This window comes from Schistocerca serialis, chromosome 4, assembly GCF_023864345.2.
Source record: "Schistocerca serialis cubense isolate TAMUIC-IGC-003099 chromosome 4, iqSchSeri2.2, whole genome shotgun sequence".
Taxonomy (NCBI): Eukaryota; Metazoa; Arthropoda; class Insecta; order Orthoptera; family Acrididae; genus Schistocerca; species Schistocerca serialis.
Genome location: NC_064641.1, coordinates 925060700 through 925078085, shown reverse-complemented (window position 1 = coordinate 925078085; position 17386 = coordinate 925060700).

Genomic DNA, 17386 nt, shown 5'->3' with positions numbered 1-17386 from the left:
AGAAGGTCCAAGGGATACAGAAAACCTGACGTGAAGCAGCGGAATCTAAAACTGGACTCAGAGGAGAGGTTCAATTCATAGAAAGTTAGAGCGTCAAACCTCTTGTACTTAAGTCGGCATTGTGCCTTTGTATTAATTTCGGATGCATTTTCTGTGTTTCATCGTCAATAAGAAGGTCCAAGGTATACAGTAAACCTGATGTGAAGCATCGAAATCCAAAACCGGACTCACAGGAGAGCTTGAAATCATAGAAAGTTAGAGTGTCAGTCCTCTTGTACTTAAGTCGGCCTTGTGGCTATTGAATTACATTCGGATGCAATTTCTGTGTTTCATCGTCAATTAGGAGGTCCAAGGTATACAGTAAACCTGATGTGAACCATCGGAAACTAAATCTGGTCTCACAGGAAAGGTTCTATTCATAGACAGTAAGAAGAAACAGTACTCTTGTACTTCAGTCGGCATTGTGCCCTTTGTATTTGATTCGGATGCAATTTCTGTGTTTCATCGTCAATAACAAGGTCCAAGGGATACAGGAAACTTGAAGTGAAGCATCGGAGACTAAAACTGGACTCACAGGAGAGGTTGACAACATAGAAATTTGGCGTGTCAGTCCTCTTGTACTTAAGTCGGCATTGTGCCCTTTGTATTTAATTCGGATGCAATTTATGTGTTTCATCGTCAATAAGAAAGTCCAAGGGATACAGTAAACCTGAAGTGAAGCATCGAAATCTAAAACTGGAGTCACGGCAGAGGTACAAATTCTAGAAAGTTAGAGTGTCAGTCCTCTTGTACTTAAGTCGGCATTGTGCATTTTGTATTAAATTCGGATGCAATTTCAGTGTTTCATCGTCAATAAGGAGGTCCAAGGGATACAGTAAACCTGAAGTGAAGCATCGGAATTTAAAACTGAATTCACGGGAGAGGTTCAATTAATAGAAAGTTAAAGTGTCAGTCCTCTTGTACTTAAGCCGGCATTGTGGCTATTGAATTAAATTCGGATGCAATTTCTGTGTTTCATCGTCAATTAGTAGGTCCAAGGTATACAGTAAACCTGATGTGAAGCAGCGGAATCTAAAACTGGACTCAGAGGAGAGGTTCAATTCATAGAAAGTTAGAGCGTCAAACCTCTTTTACTTAAGTCGGCATTGTGCCTTTTGTATTTATATCGGAAGCATTGTCTGTGTTTCATCGTCAATAAGAAGGTCCAAGGTATACAGCAAACCTGAAGTGAAGCATCGAAATCCAAAACCGGAGTCACAGGAGAACTTGAAATCATAGAAAGTTAGAGTGTCAGTCCTCTTGTACTTAAGTCGGCATTGTGGCTATTGAATTAAATTCGGATGCAATTTCTGTGTTTCATCGTCAATAATAAGGACCGAGGGATACAGTAAACCTGAAGTGATGCATCGGAGTCTTAAACTGGACTCACAGGAGAGGTTCTAATCATAGAAAGTTAGCGTGTCAGTCCTCTTGTACTTAAGTCGGCATTGTGCCTTTTGTATTATATTTGTATGCAATTTCTGTGTTTCATCGTCAGTAAGAAGGTCCAAGGGATACAGTAAACCTGAAGTGAAGCATCGGAATCTAAAACTGGACTCACAGGAAAGGTCCATATCATGGAAAGTTAGAGTGTAAGTCCTCTTGTACTAAAGTCGGCATTGTGCCTTTTGAATTTAATTCCGATTAAATTTCTGTGCTTCATCGTCAATAAGAAGGTCCAAGGGATACAGTAAACCTGAAGCGAAGCGTCGGAGTCTAAAACTGGACTCACAGGAGAGGTTCACATCATAGAAAGTTGGCGTGTCAGTCCTCTTGCACTTAAGTCGGCATTGTGCCTTTTGAGTTCAATTCCGCCGCAATTTCTGTGCTTCATTGTCAATGAGAAGGTCCAAGGGATACAGTAAACCTGACGTGAAGCAGCGGAATCTAAAACGGGACTCAGAGGAGAGGTTCAATTCATAGAAAGTTAGAGCGTCAAACCTCTTGTACTTAAGTCGGCATTGTGCCTTTTGTATTAATTTCGGATGCATTTTCTGTGTTTCATCGTCAATAAGAAGGTCCAAGGTATACAGTAAACCTGAAGTGAAGCATCGAAATCCAAAACCGGACTCACAGGAGAGCTTGAAATCATAGAAAGTTAGAGTGTCAGTCCTCTTGTACTTAAGTCGGCATTGTGGCTATTGAATTAATTTCGGATGCAATTTCTGTGTTTCATCGTCAATTAGTAGGTCCAAGGTATACAGTAAACCTGATGTGACACATCGGAATCTAAATCTGGTCTCACAGGTAAGGTTCTATTCATAGACAGTAGGAAGAAACAGTCCTCTTGTACTTTGGTCGGCATTGTGCCCTTTGTATTTAATTCGGATGCAATTTCCGTGTTTCATCGTCAATAACAAGGTCCAAGGGATACAGTAAACCTGAAGTGAAGCATCAGAAACTAGAACTGGACTCACAGGAGAGGTTGACATCATAGAAATTTGGCTTGTCAGTCCTCTTGTACTTAAGTCGGCATTGTGCTTTTTGTATTTAATTCGGATGCAATTTCTGTGTTTCATCGTCAATAAGAAGGTCCAAGGGATACAGTAAACCTAAAGTGAAGCATCGGAATCTAAAACTGGAGTCACGGCAGAGGTACAAATTATAGAAAGTTAGAGTGTCAGTCCTCTTGTACTTAAGTCGGCATTGTGCATTTTGTATTAAATTCGGATGCAATTTCAGTGTTTCATCGTCAATAAGAAGGTCCAAGGGATACAGTAACCTGAAGTGAAGCATCGGAATCTAAAACTGGACTCACGGCAGAGGTTCAAATTAAAGAAAGTTAGACTGTCAGTCCTCTTGTACTTAAGTCGGCATTGTGCCTTTCGTATTAATTTCGGTTGCAATTTCTGTGTTTCATTGTCAATAAGAAGGTTCAAGGGATACAGTAAAACTGAAGTGAAGCATCGGAATCTAAAACTGGACTCACAGGAGAGGTTCGAATAATAGAATGTTAAAGTGTCAGTCCTCTTGTACTTATATCGGGATTGCACCTTTTGTATTAAATTCGGATGTAATTTCTGTGTTTCATCGTCAGTAAGAAGGTCCAAGGGATACAGTGAACATGAAGTGAAGCATCGGAATCTAAAACTGGACTCACAGGAAAGGTCCATATCATAGAAAGTTAGAGTGTAAGTCCTCTTGTACTAAAGTCGGCATTGTGCCTTTTATATTAAATTACGATGCAATTTCTGTGTTTCATCGTCAATAAGAAGGTCCAAGGGATTTAGTAAACCTGAAGTGAAGCATCGGAATCTAAAACTGGACTCAGATAGGATGTTCAAATTATAGAAAGTTAACGTGTCAGTCCTCTTTTACTTATGTCGGCATTGTGCCTATTGAATTTAATTCCGATATAATTTCTTTGCTTCATCGTCAATAACAAGGTCCAAGGGTTACAGTAAACCTGATGTGAAGCATCGGATTCTAAAACTGGACTCACAGCAGAGGTTCAAATTAAAGAAAGTTAGACTGTCAGTTATCTTGTACTTAAGTCGGCATTGTGCCTTTTGTATTAAATTCGTATGCAATTTCTGTGTTCTATCGTCAATAAGAAGGTCCAAGGGATACAGTAAACCTGAAGTGGGGCATCGGAGTCTAAAACTGGACTCACAGGAGTGGTTCAAATCATAGAAAGTTAGCGAGTTAGTCCTCTTGTACTTAAGTCGGCATTGTGTTTTTTGAATTTCATTCCGATGCAATTTCTGTGCTTCATTTTCAATAACAAGGTCCAAGGGATACAGTAAACATGAAGGGAAGCATCGGAATCTAAAACTTGACTCACAGGAGAGGTTCAAATCATAGAAAGTTAGCGTGTCAGTCCTCTTTCACTTAAGTCGGTATTGTGCCTACTGAATTTAATTCCGATATAATTTCTTTGCTTCATCGTCAATAACAAGGTCCAAGGGATACAGTAAACCATAAGTGAATTATCGGAATCAAAAACTGGTCTCACAGGAAAGGTTCAAAGCAAAGACAGTAAGAAGAGTCAGTCTTCTTGTACTTAAGTCGGCATTGTGCCTTTTGTATTTAATTCCGATGCCATTTCTGCGTTTCATCGTCAATAAGAAGGTCCAAGAGATACAGTAAACCTGAAGTGATGCATCGGAATCTGAAACTGGACTCACAGGTAAGGTTCAAATCATAGAAAGTTAGAATGTCAGTCCTCTTGTACTGAAGTCAGCATATTGCCTTTTGTATTAAATTCTGATGCAATTTCTGAGTTTCATCGTCAATAAGAAGGTCCAAGGTATACAGTAAACCTGAGGTGAAGCATCGGTGTCTAAAACAGGACTTACAGGTGAGGTTCAAATCATAGAAAGTTAGCGTGTCAGTCCTCTTGTACTTAAGTCTGCATTGTGCGTTTGAATTTAATTCGGATGCAATTTCTGTGTTTCATCGTCAATAAGAAGGACCAAGGGATACAGTAAACCTGAAGTGAAGCATCAGAATCTAAAACTGGACTCTCAGGAAAGGTTCATATCATAGAAAGTTAGAGTGTCAGTCCTCTTGTACTTAAATCGGCATTGTGCCTTTTGTATTAAATTCGGATGCAATTTCTGTGTTTCATAGTCAATAAGAAGGTCCAAGGGATACAGTAAACCTGAAGTGAAGCATCGGAATATAAAACTGGTCTCACAGGAGAGGTTCAAAACAAAGACAGTAAGAAGAGTCAGTCTTCTTTTACATAAGTCGGCATTGTGCCTTTTGTATAAAATTCGGATGCAATTTCTGTGTTTCTTCGTCAATAAGAAGGTCCAAGGGATACAGAAAACCTGAAGTGAAGCATCGGAATCTAAAACTGGACTCACAGGAGAGGATCAAATCCTAGAAAGCTACAGAGTCAGTCCTCTTGTACTTAAGTCGGCATTGTGCTTTTTGAATTTAATTCCGATGCAATTTCTGTGCTTCATCGTCAATAAGAAGGCCCAAGTGATACGGAAAACCGGAAGTGAAGCTTCGGAATCTAAATTTGACCCACAGGAGAGGTTCAAATCATAGAAAGTTAGAGTGCCAGTCCTCTTGTACTTACGTCGGCATTGTGCTTTTGTATTAAATTCGGATGCAATTTCTGTGTTTTATTGTCAATAAGAAGGTCCAAGGGATACAGTAAACCTGAAGTGAAGCATCGGAATCTAAAACTAGGCTCACAGCAGAGGTTCAAATTATAGATTGTTAGAGTGTCAATCCTCTTGCACTTAAGTTGGCATTGTGCCTTTTGTATTAAATTCGGATGCAATTTCTGTGTTTCATCGTCAATAAGGAGGTCCAAGGGATACAGTAAACCTGAAAAGAAGCATCGGAATCTAAAATGGACTCTTTGGAGGGGTTCAAATCATAGAAAGTTAGAGAGTCAGTCCTCTTGTACTTAAGTCGGCATGGTGCCTTTTGTATTAAATTTGGATGCAAATTCTGTGTTTCATCGTCAATAAGAAGGTCCAAGGGATACAGTAAACCTGAAGTGAAGCATCGGAGTCTAAAACTGGACTCACATGAGAGGTTCAAATCATTGAAAGTTAGCATGTCAGTCCTCTTGCACTTAAGTCGGCATTGTGCCTTTTGAATTTAATTCCGGTGCAATTTCTTTGCATCATCATCAATAAGAAGGTCCAAGGGATACAGTAAACCTGAAGTGAAGCATCGGAATCTGAAACTGGAGTTACAGCAGAGGTTCAAACTATAGAAACTTAGAGTGTCAGTCCTCTTGTACTTAAGTCGGCATTGTGCCTTTTGTATTATATACAGATGCATTTTCTGTGTTTCATCGTCAATAAGAAGGTCCAAGGAGTACAGTAAACCTGAATAGAAGCATCGGAATCTAAAACTGGACTCACAGGAAAGGTTCAAATCATAGAAAGTTAAAGTGTCAGTCCTCTTGTACTTAAGTCGGCATTGTGCCTTTTGGATTAAATTCGGATGCAATTTCTGTGTTTCATTGTCAATAAGAAGGTCCAAGGGATACAGTAAACCTGAAGTGAAGCATCGGAATCTAAAACTGGAATCACAGGAAAGGTTCAAATCATAGTAAATGAGAGTGTCAGTCCTCTTGTACTGAAGTCGGCATTTTGTTTTTTGTATTAAATTCGGATGCAATTTCTGAGTTTCATCGTCAATAAGAAGGACCAAGGGATACAGGAAACCTGAGGTGAAGCATCGGAGTCGAAAACTGGACTTACAGGTGAGGTTCAAATCATAGAAAGTTTGCGTGTCAGTCCTCTTGTACTTAAGTCGGCATTGTGCCTTTTGAATTAAATTCGGATGCAATTTCTGTGTTTCATAAGTCTATAAGAAGGTCCAAGGGATACAGTAAACCTGAAGTGAAGCATCAGAATCTAAAACTGGACTCTCAGGAAAGGTTCATATTTTAGAAAGTTTGAGTGTCAGTCCTCTTGTACTTAAGTCGGCATTGTGCATATTGTGTTAAATTCAGATGCAATTTCAGTGTTTCATTGTCAATAAGGAGGTCCAAGGGATACAGTAAACCTGATGTGAAGCATCGGAATCTAAATCTGGTCTCACAGGAAAGGTTCTATTCATAGACAGTAAGAAGAGACAGTCCTCTTGTACTTCAGTCGGCATTGTGCCTTTTGTATTAAATTCGGATGCAATTTCTGTGTCTCATCGTCAATAAGAAGGTCCAAGGGATACAGTAAACCTGAAGTGAAGCATAGGAAACTAAAACTGGATTCACAGGAGAGGTTAATATCATAGAAAGTTAAAGTGTCAGTCCTCTTGTACTTAAGTCGGCATTGTGCATTTTGTATTAATTTCGGATGCGGTTTCTGTGTTTCATCGTCAATAAGATGGTTCAAGGGATACAGTAAAGCTGAAGTGAAGCATCGGAATCGAAAACTGGACTCACAGGGGAGGTTCAAATCATAGAAAGTTAGTGTGTCAGTCCTCTTTTACTTAAGTCGGCATTGTGCCTATTGAATTTAATTCCGATATAATTTCTTTGCTTCATCATCAATAACAAGGTAAAAAGGGATACAGTAAAACTGAAGTGAAGCATCGGAATCTAAAACTTGACTTACAGGAGAGGTTCAATTCATAGAAAGTTAGCGTGTCAGTCCTCTTTTACTTAAGTCGGCATTGTGCCTATTGAATTTAATTCCGATATAATTTCTTTGCTTCATCGTCAATAACAAGGACCAAGGGATACAGTAAATCTGTAGTGAAGCATCGGAATCTAAAACTGGTCTCACAGGAAAGGTTCAAAACAAAGACAGTAAGAAGAGTCAGTCTTCTTGTACATAAGTCGGCATTGTGCCTTTTGTATTTAATTCGGAATCAATTTCTGTGTTTCATCGTCAATAAGAAGGTCCAAGGGATGCAGTAAACCTGAAGTGAAGCATCGGAATCTAAAACTGGACTCACGGCAGAGGTTCAAATTAAAGAAAGTTAGACTGTCAGTCCTCTTGTACTTAAGTCGGCATTGTGCCTTTTGTATTAAATTCGGATGCAATTTCTGTGTTTCATCGTCAATAAGAAGGTCCAAGTGATACAGTAAACCTGAAGTGAGGCATCGGAGTCTAAAACTGGACTCACAGGAGTGGTTGAAATCATAGAATGTTTGCGTGTCAGTCCTCTTGTACTTAAGTCGGCATTGTGTTTTTTGAATTTAATTCCGATGCAATTTCTGTGCTTCATCGTCAATAACATGGTCCAAGGGATACAGTAAACCTGAAGGGAAGCATCGGAATCTAAAACTTGACTCACAGGAGAGGTTCAAATCATAGAAAGTTAAAGTGTCAGTCCTCTTGTACTTAAGTCGGCATTGTGCCTTTTGTATTATATACAGATGCATTTTCTGTGTTTCATCGTCAATAAGAAGGTCCAAGGAGTACAGTAAACCTGAATAGAAGCATCGGAATCTAAAACTGGACTCACAGGAAAGGTTCAAATCATAGAAAGTTAAAGTGTCAGTCCTCTTGTACTTAAGTCGGCATTGTGCCTTTTGGATTAAATTCGGATGCAATTTCTGTGTTTCATTGTCAATAAGAAGGTCCAAGGGATACAGTAAACCTGAAGTGAAGCATCGGAATCTAAAACTGGAATCACAGGAAAGGTTCAAATCATAGTAAATGAGAGTGTCAGTCCTCTTGTACTGAAGTCGGCATTTTGTTTTTTGTATTAAATTCGGATGCAATTTCTGAGTTTCATCGTCAATAAGAAGGACCAAGGGATACAGGAAACCTGAGGTGAAGCATCGGAGTCGAAAACTGGACTTACAGGTGAGGTTCAAATCATAGAAAGTTTGCGTGTCAGTCCTCTTGTACTTAAGTCGGCATTGTGCCTTTTGAATTAAATTCGGATGCAATTTCTGTGTTTCATAAGTCTATAAGAAGGTCCAAGGGATACAGTAAACCTGAAGTGAAGCATCAGAATCTAAAACTGGACTCTCAGGAAAGGTTCATATTTTAGAAAGTTTGAGTGTCAGTCCTCTTGTACTTAAGTCGGCATTGTGCATATTGTGTTAAATTCAGATGCAATTTCAGTGTTTCATTGTCAATAAGGAGGTCCAAGGGATACAGTAAACCTGATGTGAAGCATCGGAATCTAAATCTGGTCTCACAGGAAAGGTTCTATTCATAGACAGTAAGAAGAGACAGTCCTCTTGTACTTCAGTCGGCATTGTGCCTTTTGTATTAAATTCGGATGCAATTTCTGTGTCTCATCGTCAATAAGAAGGTCCAAGGGATACAGTAAACCTGAAGTGAAGCATAGGAAACTAAAACTGGATTCACAGGAGAGGTTAATATCATAGAAAGTTAAAGTGTCAGTCCTCTTGTACTTAAGTCGGCATTGTGCATTTTGTATTAATTTCGGATGCGGTTTCTGTGTTTCATCGTCAATAAGATGGTTCAAGGGATACAGTAAAGCTGAAGTGAAGCATCGGAATCGAAAACTGGACTCACAGGGGAGGTTCAAATCATAGAAAGTTAGTGTGTCAGTCCTCTTTTACTTAAGTCGGCATTGTGCCTATTGAATTTAATTCCGATATAATTTCTTTGCTTCATCATCAATAACAAGGTAAAAAGGGATACAGTAAAACTGAAGTGAAGCATCGGAATCTAAAACTTGACTTACAGGAGAGGTTCAATTCATAGAAAGTTAGCGTGTCAGTCCTCTTTTACTTAAGTCGGCATTGTGCCTATTGAATTTAATTCCGATATAATTTCTTTGCTTCATCGTCAATAACAAGGACCAAGGGATACAGTAAATCTGTAGTGAAGCATCGGAATCTAAAACTGGTCTCACAGGAAAGGTTCAAAACAAAGACAGTAAGAAGAGTCAGTCTTCTTGTACATAAGTCGGCATTGTGCCTTTTGTATTTAATTCGGAATCAATTTCTGTGTTTCATCGTCAATAAGAAGGTCCAAGGGATGCAGTAAACCTGAAGTGAAGCATCGGAATCTAAAACTGGACTCACGGCAGAGGTTCAAATTAAAGAAAGTTAGACTGTCAGTCCTCTTGTACTTAAGTCGGCATTGTGCCTTTTGTATTAAATTCGGATGCAATTTCTGTGTTTCATCGTCAATAAGAAGGTCCAAGTGATACAGTAAACCTGAAGTGAGGCATCGGAGTCTAAAACTGGACTCACAGGAGTGGTTGAAATCATAGAATGTTTGCGTGTCAGTCCTCTTGTACTTAAGTCGGCATTGTGTTTTTTGAATTTAATTCCGATGCAATTTCTGTGCTTCATCGTCAATAACATGGTCCAAGGGATACAGTAAACCTGAAGGGAAGCATCGGAATCTAAAACTTGACTCACAGGAGAGGTTCAAATCATAGAAAGTTAGAGAGTCTGTCCTCTTGTACTTAAGTCGGCATTGTGTCTTTCGTATTAATTTCAGATGCAATTTCTGTGTTTCATCGTCAATAAGAAGGTTCAAGGGATACAGTAAAACTGAAGGGATTCATAGGAATCTAAAACTGGACTCACAGGAGCGGTTCGAATAATAGAATGTCTAAGTGTCAGTCCTCTTGTACTTAAGTCGGCATTGTGCCTTTTGTATTAAATTCGGATGCAATTTCTGTGTTTCATCGTCAATAAGAAGGTCCAAGGGATACAGTAAACCTGAAGTGAAGCATCGGAATCTAAGACTGGTCTCACAGGAAAGGTTTAAAACAAAGACAGTAAGAAGAGTCAGTCTTCTTGTTCTCAAGTCGGCATTGTGCCTTTTGTATTAAATTCGGATGCAATTTGTGTGTTTCATCGTCAATATGAAGGTCCAAGGGATACAGTAAACCTGAAGTGAAGCATCGGAATCTAATAATGGATTCACAGCAGAGGTTCAAATTGTAGAAAGTTAGAGTGTCAGTCCTTTTGTACTTAAGTCGGCATTGTGCCTTTTGTATTAAATTTGAATGCAATTTCAGTGTTTCATCGTCAATAAGAAGGTCCAAGGGATACAGAAAACCTGAAGTGAAGCATCGGAATCTAAATCTGGACTCACAGGAGAGGTTTAAATAATATATAGTTAAAGTGTCAGTCCTCTTGTACTTAAGTCGGCATTGTGCCTTTTGTATTAAATTCGGATGCAATTTCTGTGTTTCATCGTTAATAAGAAGGTCCAAGGGATACTGTAAACCTAAAGTGAAGCATCGGAATCTAAGACTGGTCTCACAGGAAGGGTAAAAACAAAGACAGTAAGAAGAGTCAGTCTTCTTGTACTTAAGTCGGCATTGTGCCTTTTGTATTAAATTCGGATGCTATTTCTGTGTTTCATCGTCAATAAGAAGGTCCAAGGGATACAGTAAACCTGAAGTGAAGCATCGGAATCTAAAACTGGACTCACGGCAGATGTTCAAATTATAGAAAGTTTGAGTGTCAGTTCTCTAGTACTTAAGTCGGCATTGTGCCTTTTGTGTTAAATTCGGATGCAATTTCTGTGTTTCATTGTCAATAAGAAGGCCGAAGGGATACACTAAACCTGAAGTGAAGCATCGGAATATAAAACTGGGCTCTCAGGAAAGGTTCATATTATAGAAAGTTAGAGTGTCAGTCCTCTTGTACTTAAGTCGGCATTGTGCCTTTTGAATTCAATTCCGTTGCAATTTCTGTGCTTCATCGTCAATAAGAAGGTCCAAGGGATACAGTAAACCTGAAGTGAAGCATCGGAATCTAAAACTGGTCGCACAGGAAAGGTTCTAATCACACACAGTAAGAAGTGAGAGTCCTCTTGTACTTCAGTCGGCATAGTGCCTTTTGTATTTAAATCGGATGCAATTTCTGTGATTCATCGTCAATAAGAAGGTCCAAGGGTTACAGTAAACCTGATGTGAAGCATCGGAGTTTAAAACTGGACTCTCAGGAGAGGTTCAAATCATAGAAAGTTAGAGTGTCAGTCCTCTTGTAATTAAGTCGGCATTGTGCCTTTTGAATTAAATTCGGATGCAATTTCTGTGTTTCATCGTCAATAAGAAGGTCCAAGGGATACAGTAAACCTGAAGTGAAGCATCGGAATCTAAAACTTTACTCTCAGGAAAGGTTCATATCATAGAAAGTTAGAGTGTCAGTCCTCTTGTACTTAAGTCAGCATTGTGCCTTTTGTATTAAATTCGGATGCAATGTCTGTGTTTCATAGTCAATAAGAAGGTCCAAGGGATACATTAACCCTGAAGTGAAGCATCGGAATACAAAACTGGTCTCACAGGAGAGGTTCACAACAAAGACAGTAAGATGAGTCAGTCTTCTTTTACATTAGTCGGCATTGTGCCTTTTGTATAAAATTCGGATCCAATTTCTGTGTTTCTTCGTCAATAAGAAGGTCCAAGGGATACAGAAAACCTGAAGTGAAGCATCGGAATCTAAAACTGGAGTCACAGGAGAGGATCAAATCATAGAAAGCTAGAGTGTCAGTTCTCTTGTACTTAAGTCGGCATTGTGCCTTTTGAATTCAATTCCGATGCAATTTCTGTGCTTCATCGTCAATAAGAAGGTCCACGTGATACGGTAAACCTGAAGTGAACCTTCGGAATCTAAATTTGGCCCACAGGACAGGTTCAAATCATTGAAAGTTAGCATGACAGTCCTCTTGTACTTAAGTCGGCATTGTGCCTTTTGAATTTAATTCCGATGCAAGTTCTATGCTTCATCGTCAATAAGAAGGTCCAAGGTATACAGTAAACCTGGTGTGACGCATCGGAATCTAAAACTGCTCTCATACTAAAGGTTCATAACATAGATAGTAAGAAGGATCAGACTCCTTGTACTGAAGTCGGCATTGTGGCTTTTGTATTTAATTGCGATGCAATTTCTTTGTTCTATCGTCAATATGAAGGTGCAAGGGATACAGTAAACCTGCAGTGAAGCATCGGAATCTAAAACTGGTCTCACACTAAAAGTTCATAACATAGATAGTAAGAGGAGTCAGTCTTCTTGTACCAAAGTCGGCATTGTGCCTTTTGTATTTAATTACGATGCAATTTCTGTGTTTCATAGTTAATTAGAAGGTGCAAGGGATACAATATACCTGCAGTGAAGCATCGGAATCTAAAACTGGATTCACAGGAGAGTTTCAAATCATAGAAAGTTAGAGTGTCAGTCCCCTTGTACTGAAGTCGGCATTGTGCCTTAAGAATTTAATTCCGATGCAATTTCTGTACTTCATCGTCAATAGGAAGGTCCAAGGTATACAGTAAACCTGAAGTGAAGCATCGGAATCCAAAACTGGACTCACAGGAGAAGTTTGAATCATAGAAAGTTAGTGTGTCAGTCCTCTTGTACTTAAGTCGGCATTGTGCATTTTGTATTAATTTCGGATGCGGTTTCTGTGTTTCATCGTCAATAAGATGGTTCAAGGGATACAGTAAAACTGAAGTGAAGCATCGGAATCGAAAACTGGACTCACAGGGGAGGTTCAAATCATAGTAAGTTAGCGTGTCAGTCCTCTTTTACTTAAATCGGCATTGTGCCTATTGAATTTAATTCCGATATAATTTCTTTGCTTCATCGTCAATAACAAGGTAAAAAGGGATACAGTAAACCTGAAGTGAAGCATCGGAATCTAAAACTTGACTCACAGGAGAGGTTCAATTCATAGAAAGTTAGCGTGTCAGTCCTCTTTTACTTAAGTCGGCATTGTGCCTATTGAATTTAATTCCGATATAATTTCTTTGCTTCATCTTCAATAACAAGGACCAAGGGATACAGTAAACCTGTAGTGAAGCATCAGAATCTAAAACTGGTCTCACAGGAAAGGTTCAAAACAAAGACAGTAAGAAGAGTCAGTCTTCTTGTACTTAAGTCGGCATTGTGCCTTTTGTATTTAATTCGGAATCAATTTCTGTGTATCATCGTCAATAAGAAGGTCCAAGGGATGCAGTAAACCTGAAGTGAAGCATCGGAATCTAAAACTGGACTCACGGCAGAGGTTCAAATTAAAGAAAGTTAGACTGTCAGTCCTCTTGTACTTAAGTCGGCATTGTGCCTTTTGTATTAAATTCGGATGCAATTTCTGTGTTTCATCGTCAATAAGAAGGTCCAAGGGATACAGTAAACCTGAAGTGAGGCATCGGAGTCTAAAACTGGACTCACAGGAGTGGTTGAAATCATAGAATGTTTGCGTGTCAGTCCTCTTGTACTTAAGTCGGCATTGTGTTTTTTGAATTTAATTCCCATGCAATTTCTGTGCTTCATCTTCAATAACATGGTCCAAGGGAAACAGTAAACCTGAAGGGAAGCATCGGAAACTAAAACTTGACTCACAGGAGAGGTTCAAATCATAGAAAGTTAGAGAGTCTGTCCTCTTGTACTTAAGTCGGCATTGTGCCTTTTGTATTAAATTCGGATGCAATTTCTGTGCTTCATCGACAATATGAAGGTCCAAGGGATACAGTAAACCTGAAGTGAAGCATCGGAATCTAATAATGGATTCACAGCAGAGGTTCAAATTGTAGAAAGTTAGAGTGTCAGTCCTTTTGTACTTAAGTCGGCATTGTGCCTTTTGTATTAAATTTGAATGCAATTTCAGTGTTTCATCGTCAATAAGAAGGTCCAAGGGATACAGTAAACCTGAAGTGAAGCATCGGAATCTAAATCTGGACTCACAGGAGAGGTTTAAATAATAGAAAGTTAAAGTGTCAGCCCTCTTGTACTTAAGTCGGCATTGTACCTTCTGTATTAAATTCGGATGCAATTTCTGTGTTTCAACGTCAATAAGAAGGTCCAAGGGATACTGTAAACCTGAAGTGAAGCATCGGAATCTAAGACTGGTCTCACAGGAAGGGTAAAAACAAAGACAGTAAGAAGAGTCAGTCTTCTTGTACTTAAGTCGGCATTGTGCCTTTTGTATTAAATTCGGATGCTATTTCTGTGTTTCATCGTCAATAAGAAGGTCCAAGGGATACAGTGAACCTGAAGTGAAGCATCGGAATCTAAAACCGGACTCACAGCAGATGTTCAAATTATAGAAAGTTTGAGTGTCAGTTCAGTCTTCTTGTACTTAACCGGCATTGTGCCTTTTGAATTAAATTCGGATGCTCTTTCTGTGTTTCATCGTCAATAAGAAGGTCCAAGGGATACAGTAAACCTGAAGTGAAGCATCGGAATCTAAAACTGGACTCACAGCAGATGTTCAAATTATAGAAAGTTTGAGTGTCAGTTCTCTAGGACTTAAGTCGGCTTTGTGCCTTTTGTGTTAAATTCGGATTAAATTTCTGTGTTTCATTGTCAATAAGAAGACCCAAGGGATACACTAAACCTGTAGTGAAGCATCGGAATATAAAACTGGGCTCTCAGGAAAGGTTCATATTATAGAATGTTAGAGTGTCAGTCCTCTTGTACTTAAGTCGGCATTGTGCCTTTTGAATTCAATTCCGTTGCAATATCTGTGCTTCATCGTCAATAAGAAGGTCCAAGGGATACATTAAACCTGAAGTGAAGCATCGGAATACAAAACTGGTCTCACAGGAGAGGTTCACAACAAAGACAGTAAGATGAGTCAGTCTTCTTTTAAATTAGTCGGCATTGTGCCTTTTGTATAAAATTCGGATGCAATTTCTGTGGTTCTTCGTCAATAAGAAGGTCCAAGGGATACAGAAAACCTGAAGTGAAGCATCGGAATCTAAAACTGGAGTCACAGGAGAGGATCAAATCATAGAAAGCTAGAGTGTCAGTTCTCTTGTACTTAAGTCGGCCTTGTGCCTTTTGAATTCAATTCCGATGCAATTTCTGTGCTTCATCGTCAATAAGAAGGTCCACGTGATACGGTAAACCTGAAGTGAACCTTCAGAATCTAAATTTGGCCCACAGGGCAGGTTCAAATCATTGAAAGTTAGCATGTCAGTCCTCTTGTACTTAAGTTGGCATTGTGCCTTTTGAATATAATTCCGATGCAATTTCTTTGCATCATCGTCAATAAGAAGGTCCAAGGTATACAGTAAACCTGTAGTGAAGCATCGGAATCTAAAACTGGACTCACAGGAGAGGTTGAAATCGTAGAAAGTTAGAGTGTCAGTCCTCTTGTACTTAAGTCGGCATTGTGCATTTTGAATTTAATTCCGATGCAAGTTCTATGCTTCATCGTCAATAAAAAGGTCCAAGGTATACAGTAAACCTGGTGTGACGCATCGGAATCTAAAACTGCTCTCACACTAAAGGTTCATAACATAGATAGTAAGAAGGGTCAGACTCCTTGTACTGAAGTCGGCATTGTGGCTTTTGTATTTAATTACGATGCAATTTCTTTGTTCTATCGTCAATATGAAGGTGCAAGGGATACAGTAAACCTGCAGTGAAGCATCGGAATCTAAAACTGGTGTCACACTAAAAGTTCATAACATAGTTAGTAAGAGGAGACAGTCTTCTTGTACCAAAGTCGGCATTGTGCCTTTTGTATTTAATTACGATGCAATTTCTGTGTTTCATAGTTAATTAGAAGGTGCAAGGGATACAATATATCTGCAGTGAAGCATCGGAATCTAAAACTGGATTCACAGGAGAGTTTCAAATCATAGAAAGTTAGATGGTCAGTCCTCTTGTACTTAAGTCGGCATTGTGCCTTAAGAATTTCATTCCGATGCAATTTCTGTACTTCATCGTCTATAGGAAGGTCCAAGGTATACAGTAAACCTGAAGTGAAGCATCGGAATCGAAAACTGGACTCACAGGAGAGGTTGAAATCGTAGAAAGTTGGAGTGTCAGTCCTCTTGTACTTAAGTCGGCATTGTGCATTTTGAATTTAATTCCAATGCAATTTCTGTGCTTCATCGTCAATAAGAAGGTCCAAGGTATACAGTAAACTTGAAGTGAAGCATCGGAATCTAAAACTGCTCTCACACTAAAGGTTCATAACATAGATAGTAAGAAGAGTCAGTCTCCTTGTACTGAAGTCGCCATTGTGGCTTTTGTATTTAATTACGATGCATATTTCTGTGTTTCATCGTCAATATGAAGGTCCATAAGATACTGTAAACCTGAAGTGAAGCATCGGAATCTAAAACTGGTCTCACACAAAAGGATCATAACATAGATAAGAAGAGGAGTCAGTCTTCTTGTACTGAAGTCGGCATTGTGCCTTTTGTATTTAATTACGTTGCAATTTCTGTGTAACATTGTCAGTTAGAAGGTGCGAGGGATACAATAAATCTGCAGTGAAGCATCGGAATCTAAAACTGGACTCACAGGAGAGGTTCAAATCATAGAAAGTTAGAGTGTCAGTCCACTTGTACTTAAATCGGCTTTGTGCCTTTTGAATTTAATTCCGATGCAATTTCAATGCTTCATCGTCAATAAGAAGGTCCAAGGTATACAGTAAACCAGAAGTGAAGCATCGGAATCTAACACTGGACTCACAGGAGAGGTTCAAATCGTAGAAAGTTAGAGTGTCAGTCCTCTTGTACTTAAGTCGGCATTGTGCATTTTTAATTAATTCCGATGCAATTTCTGTGCTTCATCGTCAATTAGAAGGTCCAAGGTATACAGTAAACCAGAAATGAAGCATCGGAATCTAAACCTGGACTCACAGGAGAGGTTCAAATCGTAGAAAGTTAGAGTGTCAGTCCACTTGTACTAAAGTCGGCATTGTGCATTTTGAATTTAATTCCGATGCAATTTCTGTGTTTCATCGTCAATAAGAAGGTCCAAGGAATTCAGTAAACCTGAAGTTGTGCATCGGAATCTCAAACTGCTCTCACACTAAAGGTTCATATCATAGATAGTGAGAAGAGTCAGTCCTCTTGTACGTTAGTCGGCTTTGTGCCTTTTGAATTTAATTCCGATGCAATTTCAATGCTTCATCGTCAATAAGAAGGTCCAAGGTATAAAGTAAATCTGAAGTGACGCATCGGAATCTAAAACTGGACTCACAGGAGAGGTTCAAATCATAGAAAGTTAGAGTGT